The following is a 12,741-nucleotide window of genomic DNA, read 5'->3' on the forward strand; positions in this document are numbered from 1 at the left end:
TCCCTCCTCCATACCCTGCCCATCTCCCATCTCGCCCACCTTGCCCACTCGCCCCCTCGCCTGCTCGCTCGCTTGCTGGCTGGCTCACCCCCTCGCCTACTTCTCAGGTTTGATTCTTTGTTTTTCTTTTTTTTAGTTGTTTGGTGAATAAATTATAGGAAAAAAATATTATTTGGTGAAACAAGTTACAGAAAAAAAATTTTATTCTATTTTTAAAAAATCTGAAAAAAAAATCTGATTTTATTATACAAAATTTGAATTTATTATAAAATCTGATTTTATTATACAAAATCTGATTTTATTACTCTAGCATCTATTTTATTAATATCTTGGCTACTTGCAATTCTTGTCCTTAGAACTATTGATATTGAGTAAGTGATTACACAGGGTTCGATTCTATGAAAGGAAAGATAGTGTGCGGAATTCATGTGTATTAGCATTCTTTGATGATTTTTTTCTATTTACAGAGAAGGTTGCTTTTCTTATTTCTTAACTACATTTCTGCAATTTTGAATGAGAGTTTTTATGTGTTTAATGTTTTGAGTACAGTGATTTAGATTACTGAAATCTATAGTTGATAAATATCATGCGTTTTGCTTATTTTATTTTATTTTTTATTTTTTTTGAAGGTTGGAGTCAGGTGGATTAGATAATAATGTTGAGATAGGTGAAGTCTGTCTCAGATGGTCTGTCACAGTAAACTGAAAAGGATGGTGCTACATATACTACAAAAGGCCAAGAAGAGGCAGATAGCTCAAGTGACTCTGTATGAAGATAAACTTGTAACATGCGTAAACAATGGCTGAACTCGGCTTCTTGTTTGTAGTATGTATTTTGCTAGTAATAACTCTGAAATAATACTTATTATCTGGATAGTTTAACTTGTAGAATGTTCAAGTGATCTGGATGATTTAACTTATTGTAGAATGTTTATCATTGACAGGTATTTGTTGCTTTCTGCTGTCTCCTTTTCCACTGTTGTTAAAATTTGGTGTTCTGCTCTATGCTGTAGTGTTTCATTTGCTTTGTGTAATTCTGCTCATACTGACTTCTCTGGAAGTTCTGGCTGGACCAAATTAACTTTGCCCTTAATAGGCACCAAAAGTACGATAGAATGTTTGAATGTTTGGTTTTATTATTAGGAATACTGATTTGAAGAATTTTTTTTTTCAAACTGCGGAGTTTTTAAGCTGCAAATGACTCTCAACCAGCTATAGTTAGGCTATGTGTGGATTATTGCATTTGTGGATTATTGCATTTATTCTGATTTGGAGTTTTTTTTTTTTCAAACTGTACCATAGAATGTTTGAATTTTTTTTTCAAACTGTGGAGTTTTCAAACTGTGGAGTTTATTCTTACCTATAATTAAGCAGGCCTATCATGATAATGTGGACAACAAATCTATTCTTTAAAAATAGTGGCCTATCCTGACCTGTGAGATGGCTACTTGACAAATTGGTATTTAGTGTAGAACACAATCAAATTAAAGATATAAAATCATACAACACAATCAAATTAAAGATATAAATTCATTAATTAAAAATAGTGGTTACAAACATAGTTCAAATAGCCTTTAGTTACATTAAAATCTTCACATACATCATTGCGACGAAGACAAACAATACAACCAAATACAACTTTATCTTAAAAATTCTTCTATTTGTAAACTAAGAAGAAGTAATTTAATTACTATTTTATACGAAACCACATTTATACTAAACAAGGATCATGGAACAAGGATGACATTATGCTCAATCTCCACCAAAGGGGCAGAATCAGACAGTTCTGCTATGTCCGACCAAGAAGCTGCCGCCCTGCAAACCAATTCAAACGGAGAAGCTAAGCAAGTAGAAACCAGCTTGAATGGCAATAATTCCATTCATCTGGAAAATGAGAAACAAATTGATCTTGGGAAGCGCCCTAGGGATGAAAGTGTGGAAGAAAACTGCGACGAGGAATTAGGCAAGTGCTTCGAACTTGTGTCCTGATATAAAAAAATTAGATTTTATAATAAATTTAGATTTTTGAAAATCAGATTTTGTATAATAAAATCAGATTTTATAATAAATTCAGATTTTGTATAATAAAATCAGATTTTTTTTTTCAGATTTTTTAAAAACAGAACAACATTTTTTTTCTGTAATTTTTTTCACCAAATAATATTTTTTTCCTATAATTTATTCACCAAACAACTAAAAAAAAGAAAAACAAAGAATCAAACCTGAGAAGTAGGCGAGGGGGCGAACCAGCGAGCAAGCGAGCGAGCAGGCAAGGGGGCGAGTGGGCGAGGTGGGCGAGATGGGAGGTGGGCGGGGTGTGGAGGAGGGAGGGTTTGGTGGTAAGCTCTATGGAGAAGAAAGGAAAAGAAAAAGAAAAGAAGAAAGAGAGAAAGTGAGAGAGCAAGCAAGCGGGCGAAAACTGCGGCGAGGGGGTGAGTGGGCGAGGTTGGAGGTGGGCGTGCTGTGGAGGAGGGAGGGTTTGGTGGGAAGTGAGGTCTGTGGAGAAGAAAGGAAAAGAAAAAAGAAAAAAAGAAAGTGAGAGAGAGAGAGAGAGAGAGAGAGAGAGAGAGAGAAAGAGAGAGAGAGAGAGAGAGGGGATAACGGAGGGGATCTAACGGAGTTTTTTCTAAGTTTTAACTAAAAGGGCTGCACGGATCTCGATGCGATCCAAGGGTTACAAAATGGGTGGCAAAGTTGGCTGGGTGCTATCAATAGCATCCCAGCCCAACTATATATATATATATATATAGTAGGTCTTGTGTGTTATTAGGAGCACGGAGGCTTTCGTGCTTCTAAGTCGTTTTCGATAATAGAGTTTCCAAATCGACGATGGACTCCGTTAGACTTGATCTAGCGTATTTGAAGTATTTAGAAAATAAATTTTGCGATTTTTCGGTATCATTTACCTGCTAATCGAAAGGGTTCAAAATCAACGGCTGAAAATAAAAATCTCAAAAAAGTGGTGATATAGCATTAAAATTTTCGATCAGAGATATTGATCTTACTGTAAATAGTATAAAGAATTTTCTATCAAAATTTCATCTGAAAATGTGGCAATTTGGTCGTTCATAGGGTATGGCCGGCAATTTTTAACAGTTTAAACACTGGAGAACTAGCATTCCATTTACTACAGCTTTTTAATATTTTAAATTAAAGATCTTCAAAATTTACGACATTTATTGCAAATTGCTACACCTAGCAGCTAAGCCTTCGAGATAGTAGCTTTTATTGAATACTCATGCTCCCGCTAGCATGAGTATTATCATATCATCGGCCTGGGATATATATATATATATATATATATATACACATACATACATACATATTAATACGATGATATGATAGTTATCATGGTTCGAGAACCATGATAACTCAAAAACCGGCAACCTATTTTCCTACACGCCAACCTTACTATCACCAGGGAATCCCAACTCACCCACCAACCAAATTATCATATTAGATTGCCCACCTTTACTAGTTTCCCATCTAGATTACCATCTTTTGAGTTATCATGGTTTCCGAACCATGGTAGTTATCATATCATCAGCCTGATATATATATATATATATATATATCTCATCCAGAACACACGATAATCCTCGTGCCTCCTGAGGCACGAGTATTCGGCAAAAAATACTACCTCAAAGGTTTAGCTGTTAACCGAGGCAATCTGAACTACATCGCATAAATTTGATAGATCTTTTATTTAAAACGCTAAAAAGCCATAGTAAATGGATGGCTAGCTTTCTCAAGTTTTAATTAATAAAAATTACCAACTACATATCGCAAACGTTGAAATTGCCACATCTTCAGAAGTTTAANTATTATTATATAATATTTTATTTATAAGGATAATATAGTTTGTTATTTTTTTTACTTAATTAGCTTAATTTTGTAGCTCTTTATTCTTATATTCTTAAGAAATATGAGTATTTATACTAATAGCATAAATCTTGAGAGAAAAAAAATTTAATTCAATAGCCGAATTTTTTATCCCGAATTTTTAATTGGTGAACGTATAATATCCGTATATATCACATATCCGAATAATTATCGAATCCGTTTTTTAGCCGTATTTTTCAACGAATTTAAAAATCAGAAGACGAATTTTATCCGAATTATACCCGTACCGAATTTTTGCCGAATCCGAATTAACTAACTATGAGTTTAAGTCCATAAACATAGCACCTGATTCAACCGAATCATCAAGTTGATCATTGTTGACTCAATTGTTGAGTATCATAGAGAGCAAGTGGAGAAAAAATTTTATAGAGAGAGAAACAAAGAGAGATGAACATTAGCGCTAGATGATAAACATGATTCATTCAATACTTACCTTGAAACACTAAATCTTTACATCTCTTACCATAACGGTGCGGATGGGCCTATCTCTGTTGCTTTCCTTCTATGACCTAAACTATTGTGCTGCAGCTATATATCGAAACCAATGTCAACTCCAGATCGACCCCCACGAAGATCGTCTACCCCCTAAACCATTCCGTCATTGCTGTCAAGTCCGGATCAACTTTGGATCCACCTCGGCGATGATCCTCTTTAACGTGGGAGGTGGCAGCCCAACCCTCTATGCCATTAACTACTCAATCACCGCTGCCAAGTGAGTCGTCAAATTTAGAAATGATCTTCTCTGCCATACGAAGCGACGATGGTGCACTCAACAACTTTCGCAAATACGTGTGACAGAGAAAATTAAGATAGGAACGATGGTAGGATAGGGCAGGCAGAGAAAAAGAAAGTAAGAGAAAGAGAGGAGTCAAAAAGATCCTTATAAAAGAGAAAAGAGAAATTAAGAGAGGAGTCTCATAGGACTCAAAAATTAATTTTAGAGAGAGATAGAAAGGAAAGCATTAAATAAAAAATTTACACTTAATAAAATCAAAAATAATTTTTTAAGAAGGACATGTGTTTTGTTTGGAGAGAGAGAAAAATGAGCATTAAATTAAAAATTAATGAGGCAGAGGAAAAACGATTTAATTAAAAAAGTAATTATTTTTGAAGAAAGAGCACATAATTGTTGACAAAAAAAAAAAAAGGCACGCACACTTCTCCGTGGCTTATTTCATTTCATGAGTACAATATATGAATAGTCCTTGCACAACTCAACTTTGAAATTTGGTGCATTTACTTTGTAGTTCAATATTTAACTTTTAAACTTTCAAATATAGTATATTTTACTCATAATTTAAAAAAGTAAAATTAAGTAGTTTAAAAATGTATAATTACTAGAATCAAATTTTAATTTTTTTAAGAAAGTCATATCTCTTGTTTGGAAAAGGAGAGAAAAGAGAGGAATAAATTAAAAATAAAAGTGAGAGAGAGCACATATTTTAATCATAGAAAATGAAAAAAGGAATACATATTTAAACTACTTAATTTTACTTTTTTAAATTATGAGTACAATATATGAATAGTCCTTGCACAACTCAACTTTGAAATTTGGTGCATTTACTTTGTAGTTCAATATTTAACTTTTAAACTTTCAAATATAGTATATTTTACTCATAATTTAAAAAAGTAAAATTAAGTAGTTTAAAAATGTATAATTACTAGAATCAAATTTTAATTTTTTTAAGAAAGTCATATCTCTTGTTTGGAAAAGGAGAGAAAAGAGAGGAATAAATTAAAAATAAAAGTGAGAGAGAGCACATATTTTAATCATAGAAAATGAAAAAAGGAATACATATTTCTTGGTGAGAGAGAGGAGAGATAAAAGGTATGTCTCTTATTTGGAGAAAGGGAAGAAAATATTAAATAAAAATTAAATTAAGAGAGAGAGAAAGCACTTTCAATCTTTAAAATACAATGTATTTTACTTATATTTTAAAAAAGTAAACGTTAAGTAATTTTAAAAATATATAATTGCTACAATCAATGTAGTGTCCCTGGGGTTCAGCTACCTGTGTGACTTCAGCATCTGTAGCTTGTCGACACGTCTGGTGGGTGTCGAGACAAGTCGTAGTTGTTTTGGCGCAAAATGGTCGCAAAACGGACTCAGCATAGAGCAAGAGTGCATAGCTGACACTGAAATCTGCAAAGTGTGGGATTTCAATGTTGAGTACCGGTATCTGAGAGGAGTACCGGTACCCCAGTGGAATTTTTGAACTGGATGCTCTTGGGTTTGCGCAGTGTGATGCTGAGTACCGGTACCTGTTGTTAAGTACCAGTATCGAGCTCGAGTACCGGTACTGTATCGGGCTGATAGCAGTACCCAGCGCACGAGATTGCGGCTTGAGGGTCGAGTACCGATATTCAAGCTAAGTACCGGTACTCCAGGTGGTAAAGTAAGTTGGTAAAGGGTATTTTGGTCCTTTTGATATGTCGTTCATCCCAACCTAACCCAGCTTATATATATGCGCAGGGAGCCTTAGAGATCAAGATACTTCTTCTCTTCCTCTCTCTTTCTAGCTGGTATACGCCGTTCGTTGGGAAGTCGAGGATCGAGCTTGTTCGAATTTGTCGTTTCTCCAGAAGACCGTTCGTGCGCGTAGGAGTCACAATTGAGTTGTTGGAGGTCGAGCGAGCGCGCTGGATTCCTCCTGTCGACTTCTAGTCGACGTTGGACGAGCGGTCGAGATGGATTAATGTTTACCAAAATCGTCGGATTTCCTTCTAAGTCATAGAATTATCCGCATATATTCTTGGTATTATTTATCATGTTTAGTAGCTCGAATTAATCGATTTGCATGTTTTTATGAAATCTGAATTTGAAGCATAGTTTAGTGAATGTTAGATGAAATTATACATGTTGAACTGGAATTTGACTTAGGAGAAAACTCGTTAAACCTATACTGTCATTTTCTAAAAAGTTACCATATTTAGCTTCGGGAGCTGTTATCCTTTAGTATCGCCGCTGTTAGTGCGTAATAGATACTCAGATTAGTGTAGAGTGAGTTTACGTTCGTACTGAGAGGCCGAGCTCGTTTTATAGTAGAGTGTAGACTGTTCCCTATTGTCGGGTGCCGTCGTGGTTGACGGTGGACCCAAATTTCTGTATCTTGCATCAGATTGTGCCAAGGGCACGTGAGCTTTGGTTGTTAGACCAGTTTGACCCATTTACATTGACTACAGCCTGTGAGAGCTTGATTGAGCTCGGCAGAGACACGCTTGCATACTCGGTTGGGTCGCGCCCACGAGTGCCGCTCCGGAGTGAGGCTTTGACTTCTGTTGATGTCGCAGTCGTCCTGTTTGGACCGTTTACTTGGACCGGTGTAAGGACTGAGATTTTTACAGTGCTACTAAACTCTCTGTTGATGATGTTTATGTGTGTAATCTAATTATTTAAACACTCGTCAAGTTTCAAAAGAAAATGAGATAGAACGGAGAAGTTACGTGATAAATACTAATCACTTAAGTGAATAGTAACTCCGGTTTTCCGGAGAAGTTAATAGGAGAAGATGGCTTCTGGCGCGTATCGGACTCCGTTCATAGCGATCCATTAGCTCGTTTCGACCGGTTCAGTTATTCTGGAACTAATGGCACTGACGGATTTTGAGTTTGACGCACGAATTTCGAGAAAATCAGAAAATACATGTTTTATATGCAATTGTGCGTCATATTTGGCCTATTAGAGAAAGAGCGGATTTCGCCGTGAATCCGCGACCGTTTGAGGTGAAACGAAATCGCAGCCTTGTTGTCTCCGAGGTGCTGATCGCACTGGTGCGATCTGTTCGCAAATCGGACAGACGGATCTACGGAGAGTGCACGTTGATCGAGGAGAGGTCGGTGTTGGCAAAACGGTATTTTCGCAAAAGTCGCGACATTTTATGTACCGTTTCGCGTGAAATCGCACGTGGAGGGGTATTCGCTGCGTTTTTCTGTTGGATTGTGAGGGACTGAGATTAAATTGTTGATGTCTTGGAGGACTTTTTTCCGCAAAAATACACTTACATATATACTGTTTGATGTTAGGTGTTTGCTTAAACCCTAACCCTAATACGCCAACCCTGGCCTCCCTGATGCACAGCCGCCTAGGAGGGCCCTTGGCCCACGCCGTGCTTGCACCGGCGCGGCCAGCGCCCGTCGCCGGAAAAGGCTTCCCCAAGCTCCAACCTTCCTCCCTCTCCCTCCACCTTGGCCGAGGAAGTTCCAAGCACCATCCTGAGCCGGCCAGGCCTCGGGTGAGGTGAGCCCCGACCCAGGCACCCCCGCCGGCACCGTCACCGCCGACCCCCACCGTCGCCGTGCGCCGCCGGAGCCGCCGTAGCCGCCTGCGGCCCCAGGGACACCACCCAGGCCGAAGCTGGGTGGCTCGGGTGTGTGAGCCCTGCCGCCGTTTCCCGACGGCCGCGGAGGTCTCCGCCGACCGTCCGGCGACCACCGCGCCCGACCCCGGCCACCCTCGAGCGCCGCCGGCCGCCGCAGGAGCCCCCTGCCGCCGCCTTTGTGCTGTACGGGCCGAACGCGGGCCGCCTTCACTCCCGGGCATCGCCGCCACTCGCCGACGCAAGCTCGGCCACCGCCTCGACCCCCGGCATCGTCCCCGACCGACCCCGACCAGCCCCGGCCGCCGCGTCGCCGCCGGCAACTGTTGGAAAGCACCAAACAGCAAAGGAGTTGGCGGCTCCGTACGCCGCCGCCACACCTCCGGCCGCCCTGCGCCGCCTGACTAGGAGTGCCCCGGAGCCCCGCCACCTGGTGCACCCCTCCCCGGCCGGACCGCCAGCCGGAATACCGCCGGCGGCCAACCCTAGTTCCCCCCTCACTGTGAGTGTCCACTTATGCATTCCAGCACTGCTTTCCCACTTTTCGGTAACTATTTCGGCAATCCGAATGGTCTTTTTGACCTCGGGAAGAGAGCACGATGATCCTTAGGTCGTGCTGAACATCGTGCTCACTTCCGTCCAGCCCTGCGATGCCTTGGTTGCTCGGGCAACCGCGATTTTCCTGCGGTGCGCGCTGCTTCGCTGACCTTCGCGTCGCTCGTGCGCGCACCGCAGTCGCCGAATGTGCTCCGAATGGTGAGCACGGTCTCCGACACGCTGAAACCTATCAGCGGGTGCGACGGTTGACCCAGCGAACCTCGTATCGCAAGATCGGGCCATAAAACTGTCGGAAATTGCATAAAATGATAGATTTTAGGGTTCTTGATGTGCTTTCTTGCAAATAACTTCGACTCGGTCGCTGTGGACAGCGTGTAAATGCTGAGGGTAACCTCTGGACTGATCGTCCAAGGCCCCAAGCCACTGCGGAGATCGAAAAGCCTTTTTCGGGGCGCTTCACTGCGAAATTCGTCGACGGAACGCGATCTTAGTTCGATTTTTATCCGACGGTGCCTCGGGATCAGGATGTCGCTAAGCCTTCTTGGAGGGTCACCCGTGTCGTTTCGGGGGTTCGGAAACGACGGGTGAGCGACTGGTGGGTTCCGGTGTCGAAAACGACACTTTCGGGAACCCGGATCGAGACGTTTAGTCAACGATGTCTGTCCCGAGGCGAGGTGTGGTGTCTGTTCGGGATTGTAAGTTAGTTGCTGACATTAGGGTTTCCTTCTGACCTAGTGGACCCTTCGTAGGTCCGGTTGCTCTGCTCCCCGTCGTCGTGAGATCTGATCCAGAGTTGTACAGGTGGGTACTTCGATCCGACGTCGGTACAGTGGTGCATGTTCGATAATGGTTTCTTACCCTTGCCCTCTTACTATTATCTGTGTGCATATATATTGAGCCTTGCACCTGCTTTTATATTTGCATTCCTCTACTCAGTTAGTTCCATGTTGATATCATGCTTAGGAGTAGAGTTGACATACGTAGTTCACTACATCTGTGATTTGGTTGGGCGGTTCCCCTATTTTGATATCTATGACCTATTCGGTCGAGTTGCTACAGTTCTATCTTGACATACGTAGCCGATTAGTTGCTGATGGCCTATACGGTCGGTGTGCCCTGAGGGGCTGGATTGTCGGCTAGTTGCCGATGGATGATCTTTGAGCATACTACATTGATCGCCACTGCAGGTACGCATTTCACGAACACCAGCGGTCTGATCCACCGCAAGAGGGTGTTCTTTTCCGGAAAAGTGGTTGGATTGCCAACCCGTGAGCCCAGGGGCTTTATTGCGAGGGTATATGCTTCTGACCCAGGGGCTTCATTGCGAGGGTCAGGTACTATGCTTCTGACCCAGGGGCTTCATTGCGAGGGTCAGGTACAGGTTGAGCAGTGTGGCATGGGCCTGAGGTCTTCGGACCAATAGGGCAGCGAGATTGGGTACTTTTGAGGTTATCGTCAGTTGACGCATGCATACAGTAGCTGTAGTGTTTATTTCCAGTACATCCTTATCTGTTTATTGTAGCTACTGTTTTATTTACCTGCATCTATACTTGTCAGCTCCTTACATATCTCTTTCGTTTATTATTGTTGCTACTATATTTCCACTGACCCGTGTTGTTGTATAGCTCTTCCTGATCCGGTGAGTACTCCTCGCCTTCTTCGGCTTGCGGTACCCACTGGGAGGGGAGACATGTTTACATGTTCTCACCTCCCCCACTATTTTTCAGGTATTGCGGGCGATGAGTAGTGGGACGAGACGTGAGGCACGCGTGTAGCGGTCGATAGAGCTTCCGACCCAGGTTATTTCGGTATAGTTATTACCCCTATTATTTCTGTTATTGCATAGTTTAGTTGGTTTATGTGGTTCAGTATTTCATTACATTAAAATAAAAGGATTTCTGGATTTTGTAAAATAAAAGGTTTTCTACCCCTCGTGGTAGCGTTTTTAAAAGATAAAAGTTTCCGTGTAGGGAACAGTTTTTAAAAGATTTTCTGTGATTTTTGTATCTTAGTATTTCAAAACCTGTTTCTGTGGTTGGAAACATTTTAACTAATAGATGTGAATCTGTGGTGAATGGTGTATGAATATATATAACGGTTGGTTATTTGTATGTTCACCTGGTTGTGGTTGTATCATGTTTGAACTCTTGTACTTGTGCGACGCCGTGCAAATACAGGGGAGACTCTGTCCGTGTGAACAGTGGATTCCCTGTATTTGTGGCGGATCTGGCATACTCTGGGGTCAGGTTTTCAAAAAAAAATTCAGACGCTTTTCCGCTTTGTTCTAAACTGAAAAGGGACCCCGGGGCGTGACAACCGGCCATCCCCGTGGGTGGTGTACGGTGTAGTTTGGTTAAGGAAAGGTTGGTCCGTTTTGGCAACCCGTGGGAGATTGGTGGAAAAATGAACTAATATAAGTATACTGCCAGATGAACTACTAATATATTCTGTAGGATACGAAAGATAAAATCAGCTCATTGCAATTGAAATGATATAGAATCCGACAAGAGGAAGATAGAAACATACTAAGGCCAGTTGTTCTCATTCTTTTCTCTTAGCGGAAGTCCGACACCCCAGTTGTTTGTTTCATAACCGAAGTCCAGCCTTTTCAAACATGGGGGAAAAAATGAACAAAGAGATGAAGAAATATGTGCTCATATGAACAAAGAGATGAAGAAATATCTGCTTCCTCTTAATCTTTATGAAGAATGACCATAGATGATAAAAAATTATACAACTCCGCAAACAATCAAAGTGTTACGGCAAAAGCGGAAAAGATCTAGTTCATCGAGCGTTTAGCCAGACACCATCAATTTTTTTTTTATTCCTATTAGATTACTAGAAATCTTAAAAAGATAGCATAGCGTGAACCAAACCAACCCGTATAATTAAATTAAATTTGTTATTTATGTGAGCATGTGTATACAGTGAAATTACAGTTCCAGATCGAAAATCAAAGTGAGTCATTCCAATTAATAGTTCAATTAATTGCACAGGAGCAGGCACAGGGAGAGTGCCAGGGCTAGACAGAGCAGAGCAGAGGGCCCGGGAGCGGGTGGTTTCGAAGCGGGAGCTGCGGCGGGGGCGTAGAGGGACGGAGGGTTTTTGAGTGCGGGTGCGGGGAAGGGGAAGGGGAAGGGGAAGGGTGAGAGGGACGCACCTGAGAAGTAGGAAGAGCACCGGAGTGGGAGGAGCGCAGCAACCGGCTGGCGGAGAGAGCGCAGTCGCCGGGGAGGAGTAGCCATCGAAGAGGGTTTCTTGGGAGGAGGAGGTTGGGGGGNATTTGTTATTTATGTGAGCATGTGTATACAGTGAAATTACAGTTCCAGATCGAAAATCAAAGTGAGTCATTCCAAATAATAGTTCAATTAATTGCACAGGAGCAGGCACAGGGAGAGTGCTAGGGCTAGACAGAGCAGGGCGGAGGGGCAGGGAGCGGGTGGTTTCGGAGCGGGAGCTGCGGCGGGGGCGCGGAGGGACGGAGGGTTTTTGAGCGCGGGTGCGGGGAAAGGGGGGGCTGAGGGCTGGGGGGTGGGGGCTGGGCTAGGCTGACCGAGGGGGAGCTCAGGCCAGGCGGGGCCCGAGCTCGGGGAAGGGGAAGGGGAAGGGGAAGGGGAAGGGTGAGAGGGACGCACCTGAGAAGTAGGAAGAGCACCGGAGTGGGAGGAGCGCAGCAGCCGGCCGGCGGAGGGAGCGAAGTCGCCTTGGAGGAGTAGCCATCGAAGAGGGTTTCTCGGGAGGAGTAGGGGTGTAAACGAGCCGAACACGAGCGAGCTGGGTCGGCTCGTGTTCGGCTCGTTTAATAAACCAGCCCAACAAGAGCTGGCTCGTCGTTAAAGTATCGAGCCAAAAAATTTAGCTCGTGTTCTGCTCGTTAATAAATGAGCCGAACACGAGCTGACTCATGAGCTGGCCAACGAACAATAAGTTAAAAGAATTAGATTGAATATATATATAAAATAAAT

At 42.3% G+C, this 12,741-nt stretch overlaps 1 long non-coding RNA gene across 1 annotated transcript; it reads right to left on the reverse strand.

Moving 5' to 3' along the window:
* On the reverse strand, positions 1,516-2,487 carry LOC109708301. Its single transcript, XR_002215707.1, has 2 exons — positions 2,222-2,487; positions 1,516-1,814 (listed from the first exon to the last, which is right to left on the reverse strand). It is a non-coding gene; the product is annotated as an uncharacterized LOC109708301 (long non-coding RNA).

The sequence above is a fragment of the Ananas comosus genome, linkage group 3 (genome assembly GCF_001540865.1).
Source record: "Ananas comosus cultivar F153 linkage group 3, ASM154086v1, whole genome shotgun sequence".
Lineage (NCBI taxonomy): Eukaryota > Viridiplantae > Streptophyta > Magnoliopsida > Poales > Bromeliaceae > Ananas > Ananas comosus.